Raw genomic sequence first — 10,000 nt, forward strand, 5'->3', positions numbered from 1 at the left:
GTTGCCATGTAAGCCATTCTTGTTTATGTTTGTGTTGCGAGTGAGTTTTCCTCTCTCTCTCTCTCTCTCTCTCTCTCTCTCTCTCTCTCTCTCTCTCTCTCTCTCTCTCTCTCTCTCTATCTGGGTGCATCCATGATGGAGGCTGGAGTGATCCTTAATTGGGCTTTTATATATTATATGTATATATTAATGTATATATATATATATATATATATATATATATATATATATATATATATATATATATATATATATATTCTTTAGTATATGTACATATGTAATATATATATATTTTATATATATATATATATATATATATATAGATAGATAGATAGATAGATAGATAGATAGATATATACATATATATATATATGTATACTGTATATATATACATACATACATACACATATATATATATATATATATATATATATATATATATATATATATATATATATATATATATATATATCTATAAATAAAGCTGTGGCACGCACAACCTCATAGGCATTAATACCATTTTCCTCATATTCAAATTCAGCGTTTAAGGGAAGACAGATAAACAGAGTCTCGTTAGTAATCCACTCACGTACTGCTGACTGCATACTTCACAACATCTGTGCGAACGAGATCGTGTAGAAGAATGCGAGCAGGAAGTTTTATTCGAAGCCTCGTCGTTGGGATTTATGCATAAGATTAGCCTTCACATTTTAGTAATATGTACGTTCACATTAACGAGGATAAATGAACCAACTAATAATATTGATGATGATAATGAACAAAGAATGAAAAAAATAAAGGTTTCGTCTGTTTTGAACTCTCGAGCGGCCAGTTATATCCGATTTTCTATGAAATTGAACTTGTATCCGCGTTTGGTGCTTTTGAATTTGGTAAATTTTGTATTTCTGTGGAATTTGTTAGTGTGTCTCATGTGGTAATTCATAATATAAAGTGATTTTTGAGTAATAATTTGGTTTTTAATGTACATTCGATTCCTAAATTTACAATACAGTGATTTTTGAGTAATAAGTTGGTTTTTAATTTACATTCGATACCTTGGCTGTCACCAAATTTAGGAAAGGGCTATCACTGTAGATGGTAACTTTTCAAGGAAAATTGCGTCATTCCTGTGTATTTTATTTTATTTTTTTAAATTTTTGAGTACCTATCACCCTGCAGATGATGCTGAAGACTTTGTCAATAGGTAGTTATTATATGAAAAATGTACAGTATGTTAAGAAAGGACTTATGACTTCCTTCCGATTATGACAATTCTTAGGCAACTTGGAATAGTTCCCTTTCCTTCTTTGATGGAATCTTGGCCATGTTTCCCTTCCTTTTCGAGAAAGGGAATGAGAAAGAGGCACATGTGATTCTGTCGTTACTGTGTATTGTGCTGTTCGGAACTGCGGAAATTTGACAGTTAATTTCCTGGCCATTGTTTAACTGGCTTTCATTATATTAATATGTAGCTCTGTGTAAATGCTACGCAGTATAACGCTGTTGTTTCCTAAGAGTAGTATATCGCTCTCTTGTGCTTTTAGTGGAGGCTTTTATCAAGGCTATATAATATAATATGTATTGGTATAAACTGGGAACACTCTGTCAGTCTGCAGACGTCGACTGAACTGACCACTTAAACCCTTGCCTTGGGCCTAAAGGAAAAGAAGAAAAGAGAGAAGGTAGGACATGGAAGATGGTTTAGCCCTAAAGGAAGCCATAGAACCGCCCCCTGGCTGGAGGGAGGGTTATAGGCCTACGGGAAAAATGTTAATAGGGAGAAAATTTCATAGCAAGATGGCCTAGGGAAATTTTTGTCGTGATGGGCCTGTTGATAATGATTTTTGCTGTCTATATGTTGTCTGGTCTCTGTGGGAACCAGAAGAGCTGGAAGACCTAGACCTAGACATAGGCCTAGACCTCTCAAAGGGGAGGTTGGAGATGAGTGGAGATTTGTGGAAGTGAAAGCACAGGACAGAGGTGAGCGGCGGAATGTCGCAGAGTCGTTTTGCGTTGCACTGCGTTTGAGGCGATGATTTTGCGACTTGTAACAATGACTATGGTAATTATCCTTTGTCAGGATATTTGGAAGTGGAGTTTTATTTAAAATCAAGTGTTACTCCGAAGGTTGCTGAAGTACCTGTGTATTTTTTTTATTAAGTTTAGACAATATTTTATCAATATTATCAGATTTGTTAGTTATTGCTAATTTCAGATGTTAACGAATTTAAATAAATACATAAGTGTCTGGACCGTATAATAGTAATGAAATCTTTTGGTTTAAATATTACATGTGGGTAAATTAGGCCTACAAGTCATTTCCTGAAATAAACATCAAGTCGTTTTGTGAATTTAGCGTTAAAATTTACGCAGTGAATAAATAGTAGTCATTTCAATACCCGGCCTGTTTTGTGAAGGATTTAGTATGCTACCTGAACTTGACAACGTGTAATAGGCCTAAATTGTTTAACGTCAGAGATATGAGTGTCGTAACCGCTAATGTCGTTCCACATAGGCCTATTCGGATTACTGAATCAGCTGTGGTGTGTATCTTGAGGCTTAGGTAGATGGTAGGAGAAACCTCTTTATTAAAAGTCACTTAGGCCTATCCTGAGCCCACAGTTCAAGCGAAGATGTAATGCATTATATCCTGATACTATTCTTGTATTTTAATACATTTTTGTCTGTTTATTAATTTATTAATTTATTTTTTCTTTTTTTTAATAAGTGAGATCTCTTTTTTTCTGTATTTCTCTTTACTTTCTCTTACTTATTCCTAATTAACAACTTATTCTGTGGAGGTTTGAATTTTAAGTCAGTGGCCCCTTTGATGGGCTTGTTCCATTTGAATAGGTTTCATCTTCTGAATAATAATAATAATAATAATAATAATAATAATAATAATAATAATAGCTAAAAGATTACTGCGTCAGACGTGGTGTGTATATCCAGGCATATATTGTAGGTAGCTTGTAGGAGAAACCTCCTTATCAAAAAGGAGTTCTTTGTTGATTTTATGGTCTTAACCAATACTTCTTATTTTTATTGCATTTATTTTTTGTCTTTTAATTTCTCAATGCCTTCCTTAACGGGTTTACTATTCTTTTCGAAGTTTTATTGCCAATTCATTTTCCCGTTTCTCATTGACTGCTAGTTAGTTCGTCCCTTGAAGAGTCGGCCGTAAAAGATTTCATCCTAATTCCAAATACAGATGTTTTATTATTCTCTGTATTTGGTGGCGCTTGGGGTAGATAGCTCATTGTGTTGTATTTTGTGTTGTTGTATCCGTTGTTTGTTGTATTCGGCTACTGTATGTGCGTGTCTGTTGGTATATACTGTATTCCTTTTTCACTGCAATCTAGTTTCCTTAACAAGTTCCTTTAGTAGTAAATGTGTGTTTTGAAATTGTTCAGAACTGTTTAGATCAATTTATATACATACTACGGTCAAGGTTCCTTAGTGTAAACATATAGGAATCATTTTAGATCAATTTATATACATACTACAGTCAAGGTTCCTTAATATGAATATATAGGAATCATTGTAGATCAATTTATATACACACTACAGCCAATGTTCCTTTCCTTAATATAAAGACATAGGAGTCATTGTAGATCAATTTATATACAGACTACAGCAAGGTTCCTTTCCTTAATATAATCATATAGGAGTCATTGTAGATCAATATATATACAGACTACAACCAAGGTTCCTTAATATAAACATAGGAGTCATTGTAGATCAATTTTATACATACTACAGTCAAGGTTCCTTAATATAAACATATAGGAATCATTGTAGATCAATTTATATACATACTACAGTCAAGGTTCCTTAGTGTAAACGTATAGGAATCACTGTAGATAAGTTTATATGCATACTACAGTCAAGGTTCCTTAATATAAACATATAGGAATCATTGTAGATCAATTTATATACAGACTACAGTCAAGGTTCCTTAGTATAAACATATGGGAATCATTGTGTGTGTTTTGAAATTGTTCAGAGTTTTGTAAGTCGGTTTCTAAACATTAATTATCACATTCTTGGCTCTTTTGAGGAAATAATTGCCTGGATTTGCCCTCACATATTTCAGCGTTGACCTTAGAATAATGTCATTCGAACCTTGACCTTGAAATAGGCTGCAGACCTTAAAATAGTGTCGTTTGAACCTTGACCTTGAAATAAGCTGAAGTACTGACTTTTTAAATAGCCGTAGAAGTCGTAAACGTAGATTTCATCAGTCCTTCCCTTCCTCCTCCCCCCTCCCCAACCTCCCTGTCTCCCTCCCCTGTGTTTTCCCTTCTCTCTCCCCCCTCGAACCTTGACCTTGAGATAAACTGAAGTACTGACTTTTTAAATAGTCCTGGAAATCACAGACATAGATATCATTAGTCCCTCCCCTTCCCTCTCCCCTCTCCCAACCTCCCTGTCTCCTTCCTCTGTACTCCCTTCTCTCTTCCCCTCCTTGTCTGTCCTCCATGTCTCCTACCCTCCCCTTCTCTCTTCCCCCTCCCCTCGTTTGTCCTCCATGTCTCCTCCTCCCCCTCCTGTTTCCCCTTCTCTCTTTCCCCCCTCCTTGTCTGTCCTCCATATCTCCTCTCCTCCACCTCCTGTCTCCCCTTCTCTCTTCCCCCCTACCCTGATGGCCTCCATGTTTCACTCCCTTCCCCTTCTGTTTCCCCTTCTCTCTTCCCCCCTCCCCTCGAATGGCCTCCATGTTTCTTCCTCTCCCCCTCCTGCTTCCCCTTCTCTCTCCTGTGTCTCCTCCCCTCCCCCTCCTTGTCTCCTGCCTCCCCTTCTCTCTCCCCTTCCCTACCCCCTTCCCTCCTCCCCCAAAGCGGCAATAATGAAGGAAGATCGCCACGGGTCATCTAGTCGCCTTCCCTGCCCTGCCCTTCCCTACCCTCCCCTGCCCTGCCCAGCCTACCCTGCCCTGCCCTACCCTCCCCAGTTGGTCTTGGCATTTTCAAAGGATTGCCCTCGGTGCCAGCAGTTCTCCTCCCGTGGAGGTCACCGCCTACGGGAAGAGGGAAAGGGAGAAGATATTTTTAACTCTGATTTTGTTGTTGCTTTTGATCAAGGTAGCTTTATGCCAGCACGGGCTCTTGCTCATAGAGCAGCCCGTGAATTATATTCTGTTCCTCGCTTTAAAGTGTAGGGATACTTGAAGTATTGACTATAAAATCGACTTTGTTTTTGTGTTTTGTTTTCTTTTTTGTTTTGTTTTAATCAGATAATTAGAGGGACAGATCACTTGGTGCTTTTACTAACCTTTTTCAAGAGGGGGATTATATGCCTCGTGGAAGAACCGAAGCTGAGAGAGAATTCCGTGGTTTGGCTGGATACAGCATAGGCTTCCGTTTGTTTGGTCCCCCGTCTGTCCGTCGCCATTTTGTGCACACATGACGTCTGTGATTTTTGTTATTTTTCCCAAATATTCAGCACATCGCTTGCACCTAACACGATCTTCGTGGGTATTAGAATATTCTTTGTTTGGCAGGTCATTTTCGGCGAAAGTTACTTAATTGTCCTTATGCCCTATTTAATTCCTTTGCAAAGCATAATTTCATTGTCCTTATTAATTGTCCTTATTCCCTCTCACCCCCCAACAGCGTGGCAATTTTTTGGTTTTTCATCAGGTAACGTGGTCAAATAGCGATATCTGTCATCTCTCAGTAGCTACACTTACTTCGACTGAATGTTTCTTTGTATAAAAAAAACACTTAAATCATTAATAAAAACAATGCTAAATTTTTTGAAAAGTATAGTGAGGGCTCAGATATTTGGAAAACAGATTCCGATGAAACACATTATTCGGAATCAGAAAATGAAATAATTTAGGTTACCCGGTCAGGCGAGAATTTGGTTTTCTTTGATTTCGTATAGAAGACGGAACTGATTACGTGTCGCTTGAAAAACGTGACTGTAAGCGCGTGAGGAAATTTTATGCGCTTGCGGAAATTTTGTGCGGAAACAACAACAAGTTGGCAACACTGACGTTTACCCACATTGAGTGTGGTCAAGGTGGCAACGCTGTCCGGGCCCCAGCAGAGTCCAACCGCGCCATTAATGAATCCTGGAGGAAGTCTGCCGTTTATAAGGAAGCGATAACTGCCGTTTATAAGGAGGCGATAACTGCCGTTTATAAGGAGGCGATAACTGCCGTTTATAAGGAAGCGATAGCTGCCGTTTATAAGGAAGCGATAACTGCCGTTTATAAGGAAGTGATAACTGCCGTTTATAAGGGACCAATAACTGCTGTTTATAAGGAAGCGATAACTGCCGTTTATAAGGAACCAAATAATCCGTTCTAAGGAAGCGGGATAACTGTTGTTATAAGGAACCAATAACTGCCGTTCAGCAATAACTGCTGTTTATACAGAGCTGATACCGCCGTTTATAAGGAACCGACAACTGCCGATTATAAGGAAGCGATAGCTGCCGTTCATGGGGAACCGATAACTGCCGTTTTATGAGGCAAAATAACTGCTGTTTATCGATGGTGATATCTGCCGTTTATAAGGAAGCGATAACTGCCGTTTATAAGGAACCAATAACTGCCGTTTATAAGGAGGCGATAACTGCCGTTTATAAGGAAGCGATAACTGCCGTTTATAAGGAACCTATAACTGCCGTTCATAAGGAACCGATAACTTCCGTTTATAAGGAACCGACAACTGCCGATTATAAGGAAGCGATAGCTGCCGTTCTGAGGTTCCGATACTGCCGTATATAAGGGTGCGATAACTGCCGTTTATTGGAAGTAGCTGCCGTTCGCCAGGAACCAATAACTGCCGTTTATATGAAAGCGATAACTGCCGTATATAAGGAAGCGATAACTGCCGTATATAAGGAAGCGATAACTGCCGTCCATAAGGAACCGATAACTGCCGTTTATAAGGAAGCGATAACTGCCGTTCGTAAGGACTCAACAACTGCCGTTCATAAGGAATCAACAACTACCGTTCATAAGGAATCAACAAATGCCGTTCAAAAGGAACCGATGACGTTCACAAGGAACCGATGTCTTGAACTAATTCGAAACCTATATTTGGTCTCCCGACACCCTACCGTGAGATGAAGCGATTCGTATCGCCTTTGTGCAACATTCAGGAACTTTTCGTGATTCTATTCTTCTCGTTATGCGATGGCTCGTATTAGTTTTGTTTATTTTATCATTCTTTTTTCCTCTATTTCTTTACTGTCCCTTTACATACGCATATGTTTTTTTTTATTCTCTTTACCTTTATGGAATAATAATAATAATAATAATAATTATTATTATTATTATTATTATTATTATTATTATTATTATTATTATTCAGAAGATGAACCCTATTCATATGGAAAAGTCCACCACAGGCGCCACTGACTTGAGATTCAAGCTTCCAAAGAATATGGTGTTCATTTGAAGGAAGTAGCAGAATTTAATAGGAAATACAGAAAGAAGAGATCGGTTAAGTTAAATTCTAGCCTTTTTTCTGTAAAAGAAAACTATTGTGCCGGCTTTGTCTGTCCGTCTGCACTTTTTATGTCCGCGCTTTTTCTGTCCGCCCTCAGATCTTAAAAACTGCTGACGTTAGAGGGCTGCAAATTGGTATGTTGATCATCCACCCTCCAATCATCAAACATACCAAATTGCAGCCCTCTAGCCTCAGTAGTCTTTATTTTATTTAAGTTTAAAGTTAGCCATAATCGTGCTTCTGGCAACGATACAGAATAGGCCACCACCGGGCTGTGGTTAAAGTTTCATAGACCGCGGTTCATAAAGCATTATATATACCGGGACCACCGAAAGATAGATCTATTTTCGGTGGCCTTGATTACACGCTGTAGCGGCTGTACAGAAAACTCGTTTGCGCCAAAGAAACTTCGGCTCATTTTTTATTTTGTTTTTAAATTATTCGTTTAGTTTTTTTTTTTTTTTTTTTTTTGGCCCGTCTCGGTCTCGCATGCATAAAACAGGTAAACAGAACCGTCGTCGGCACAGTGTTCAAGGTGACCCTATTTTTTTTTCTCTACGTAATTTATTAATTAATTATTAATTATTAAAGGCGGTTAATTGCCGCTTATTACTCTCGGTTGACGTCGCGTTAAGGTCATCAAACAAGACGTTAACTCAGGAACGTTAAAACGAACGTTAATTAATTGCGTCCTCTGAAGTCTGCCGTCGTAAAGCGCATGCGCGGCCGTCGTTGTCATCTACTTTTTCCGGTGGATGAAAATTAGGTTAAAAGTTTATATGAAAGTCTCTTATTATTTTTTATGGATGCGGTAAATCATTGCAGATGCTAATGCTATTGTCCTTGCATTTTAATACATATTTTATGTATTTATTAATTTATTTTTTCTTTATTCATTTTATAAGTGAGATCTCTTCTTTCTCCCTTTACTTTCTGTTACTTCCTAATGAGCACCATATTCTTTGGAAGCTTGAATTTCTAGTCATTGGGCTCTATGGGCTTGTTCCATATGAATAGGTTTCATATCTGAATAATAATAATAATAATAATAATAATAATAATAATAATAATAATAATAATAATAATAATAACTAACATAGGTTATTAAGGTAATTTTATGTCTCAGTATTTTGACGGATTATTATCTAAAAAAAAAAAAAAGAACAATCAAAAGCATCGTCATAGTTCACTGCTGCCATAAATGCAGCGGTAGAAACCCCAACACGCATGCGCGCTCCACAGGATGTGTGCAAGGGGGAAAAAACGCGCCTAGGAGTAAACCACAACGTTACGGCGTTGGCGAGGCAAAACCTTGTGAACAGCGACATTTCCTGTTAGCGAAAGATGGCTGCAGGCTTCTCGTGTGCCGGAAAGGAAAGTCTTTTAGACCTTTGAGATCCGTTTCCACAAAACTTGTGTCTTTGCTGGAAAAGGAAAAAGTTTAGGCCCGCAAGACATGTTTCCGCCAGCTAGCTGCAGCCTTTCGTTCGTTTCCCGTAGGCTGTCGAGGCCATTTTGGGAGGAAGTCGCGTTAGTCATATTACCACTGGTTCAGAGGAGGAAATTTGAATGGTCGCACTTGGGTTTGGAATTGAATAAAGGCAATTGAAGGATATTATTGGGATAGGAAGCTGACGTAATGGACGGAACTTTCCACAAGCAATTGAGGGAAATTACTGGTAGGAAGTCGGCGGAAAGCAAAAACGCGTAACGAACCGCACAGCCGAGACTGAAACAGGTAAAAACGCGAATCCATGAAATGAAATGCGGAGCGAGAGAGGGAGAGTTGCTATCTTTAGTCACCAGGCACTGCAACAATTCCCCTCCCCCCCACCCTCCCGTCCGCCACCCATTCAAGATGACCTCAAAGCGGCAGAGAGCGTCTGTCTCTCTCAGCGTTGGCGTCCCCAAAGCCGGGCCACTGGGTCCCTCGCCATCATCCCCCAAATGACCCTGAGAACTCCTGATGCCAGCGGTAGTTGGGCGGCGAGTTTCCTGACATAAGGCCAGTGCCGCCATCGTTGACAATGGACTGTAAGCTCAGGCGGGGAGTCAGACGTCTGTTGGACTCGGTGCGAATAACACACGCAAGGAGAACAGGAGAACGCGCGCTCGCGGCGACCGTTTTGTGTGCAATTGACGACGCTCCTGTGTGTGTGTGTGTGTACAGATATCCTCGTTTGCTCGGTCGTGTGTCGGATTTCGTCGCTGTGAAACGGATATCGGCGAAACCGGATAAAATACTGAAATATTTACGCGAAAGCAATTTATTTGCTGTCTGATATCTGGAAAATAACAGAGAAAGAGTAGAAAAATCTTGGTCGAAAAATTAAGATTCTTTTTTCTTTTTGTTGGAAACTATAATTTTGCATCGTTCAGCAGTTGTTAACGGCAAGATGTGTGTCAAGGTAGGTCAGGGGTCGAAATTTGTTCGGTGCAGCACCGCTGTTTGTGAGTGTGTAAGAGAGAGAGAGAGAGAGAGAGAGAGAGATATGTTGATTAGTGTTATACCATCTCAATACGATCTTTCTTGC

At 39.1% G+C, this 10,000-nt stretch overlaps 1 protein-coding gene across 1 annotated transcript in view; it reads left to right on the forward strand.

Moving 5' to 3' along the window:
• The first annotated feature begins 9,734 nt into the window (after positions 1-9,734).
• The window catches only part of LOC136841127 (uncharacterized), a 101,316-nt gene continuing 101,050 nt past the window's right edge, over positions 9,735-10,000 (forward strand). The window contains exon 1 of the mRNA XM_067108172.1: positions 9,735-9,874. The gene's annotated coding sequence lies outside the window, so the exon portion shown is untranslated. The remainder of the gene's footprint in view (positions 9,875-10,000) is intronic.

The sequence above is a fragment of the Macrobrachium rosenbergii genome, chromosome 8 (genome assembly GCF_040412425.1).
Source record: "Macrobrachium rosenbergii isolate ZJJX-2024 chromosome 8, ASM4041242v1, whole genome shotgun sequence".
Lineage (NCBI taxonomy): Eukaryota > Metazoa > Arthropoda > Malacostraca > Decapoda > Palaemonidae > Macrobrachium > Macrobrachium rosenbergii.